Source organism: Bombina bombina, chromosome 10 (genome assembly GCF_027579735.1).
Source record: "Bombina bombina isolate aBomBom1 chromosome 10, aBomBom1.pri, whole genome shotgun sequence".
NCBI classification, from domain to species: Eukaryota; Metazoa; Chordata; class Amphibia; order Anura; family Bombinatoridae; genus Bombina; species Bombina bombina.
The window spans coordinates 207003114-207005293 of record NC_069508.1 but is presented as its reverse complement, the minus strand read 5'-3'; the positions used below and the strand labels follow the sequence as shown (position 1 = coordinate 207005293).

Here is a 2180-nt window from a genome sequence, read left to right as displayed (position 1 = left end):
CTGTCACATATTTAACTCTGAAATTTTAAAGAAATTTTCAATAAAGATATTTTTTACGAAGTGTGGTACTATTACTCTTCTTTTTGAACTTTATAATTTATAGACATATCAGTGCAAGTGGTGGGAAAAAAAAACCTTTACAGCCCTCAAACACAGCAGGATCCTCTGGAGAAGCAGTTGGATGTCTGAAGAAAATAAACTGCGCAACTGAGGCCTGAAAAAAGGCCCCTCCCACCTCACTCAATGTCATGGGGCCTAAAAGAAACACAACAGAGTGTTTCCTAAACTAGCCATGTGGGTTAATAACCCATAAACAAGCTACAAAGATCCCTTAAAGTCCCTCAAAAAAACGTTATTGCAATAATAATAAAAACATTTTTTCTTATCAGTGTCAACAGTAACTAATGAGCCCTTTGTGCAAGCTGGGATTCTTACTAAGTTTCTGAATACAGCTTACCCTTCCCTCATGGGGATATTGTCAGCCTTTTCTAGAATTAACACCGTCTATCTAGAAAAAATTAGACTGAACATACCTCAAAGCAGTTTAGCCTGCAAACTGTTCCCCCAACTGAAGTTTTCCTGTACTCTTCAGTCCTTGTGAGAACAGCAGTGGATTTTAGTTACAAAGTGCTAAAATCATCATCCTCCCTGCAGAAATCTTCATCTCTTTTCTGCCAGAGAGTAAATAGTACACACCGGTACCATTTAAAATAAACTTTTGCTTGAGAAATAAAAAACTAACATTTTTGTCACCACACTCACTTTACCCTTCCTAGCAGTTAAGCCGGCAAAGAGAATGACTGGGGGGCGGAGCTAAGGGAGGAGCTATATAGACAGCTCTGCTAGGGAAGGAAAATATCCCACAAGTATGGATGAATCCATGGACTCGATACATCTTACAAGAGAAATAGGAGTAAATTAGAAAGTTGCTTAAAATTGCATGCTCTATCTAAATCTAAAAAATTTGGGTTCAGTGTCCCTTTAAGCACATAATAACCAAGGCTGACTAATGCAAAAAATAAATAAATTATTGTATGTATTTTTGAATTAAAGGGACAATCAAGTCCAAAAAAAACCCTCATGATTCAAATAGAGCATGTAAATTTAAACAAATTTCCAATTTACTTTGTTCCCTTGGTATTCTTTGTTGAAAGCTAAAACTAAGCGGTTCATATGCTAATTTCTTAGACCTTGAAGGCCCCCTTTAATCTGAAAGCATTTTGACAGTTTTTCACCACTAGAGGGCATTAGTTCATGTGTTTCACATATATAACTGAGCTTAGGCACGTGAATTTACCAAGGAGTCAGTACTGATTGGCTAAAGTGCAAGTCCTGTATAAAAAACTGAAATAAGGGGGCAGATTGCAGAGGCTTAGATACAAGGTAATCAGAGGTAAAATGTTTATTATTATTATTATAACAGTTTGTTATGTAAAACTGGGGAATGGGTAATAAAGGGGTTACCTATCTTTTTAAACAACAATTCTGGTGTTGACTGTCCCTTTAAATGCCCTATAACATTTAAATGGCTTGTTAATTAACAACAAGACTAGTGTAATGTAAGCTTTAAAAAGATAGAAAGGTCAACATTTAAATGTGCATGGGTGCATTTCAATATTAAATAGAAGCATTTTTGCAATATACTTCCATTAGCAACAAATGCTTATAGTAAAAGTTATTTGTTTAGCAGCATATGTACATATGCTGTGAGCGCCCATGCACCAGTATTCAAACACAAGCCACTTCCAGCCCTCTGACAAGGTGTAGTATGACTTCACATGCACACCACACCCAACTCTGTGCTTAAATACTGATGCATAGACCCTCACAGCAGATGTGCGTATGCTGCTGAATACAATTTAATAACTTACTAGACGCTAATGAAGTATATAATTATATGTAAATGCTAAAGCACTTTACAACAACAAACTTTCACCTACGGCATTGGAACATTTAAATTTGAATGGTCCACATTCAATAACCAGAGTGTATTGGTAATAATACAAAACTATCAGTAAAAAAATATCCACACAAATAATATTTGTACCTGGTTTTATTCTGTATACTCTGCAAACAGTATTATAAATACCAGAAGTAACTCCTGCACCGTCTGATACTGCACACGTTAGCTTCCACACATATGTACATGCATAAAACTAATGTAAAAAGGGCTCACTCTT

General features: G+C 35.8%; 1 protein-coding gene across 1 annotated transcript in view; it reads right to left on the bottom strand.

Annotated features, from left to right (window-relative positions):
* Nucleotides 1–2098: 2098 nt before the first annotated feature.
* ATG4C (autophagy related 4C cysteine peptidase) overlaps nt 2099–2180 on the bottom strand; it is a 109881-nt gene continuing 109799 nt past the window's right edge. The window contains exon 11 of the mRNA XM_053693667.1: nt 2099–2180. This exon is cut by the window's right edge and continues 362 nt beyond it. The gene's annotated coding sequence lies outside the window, so the exon portion shown is untranslated.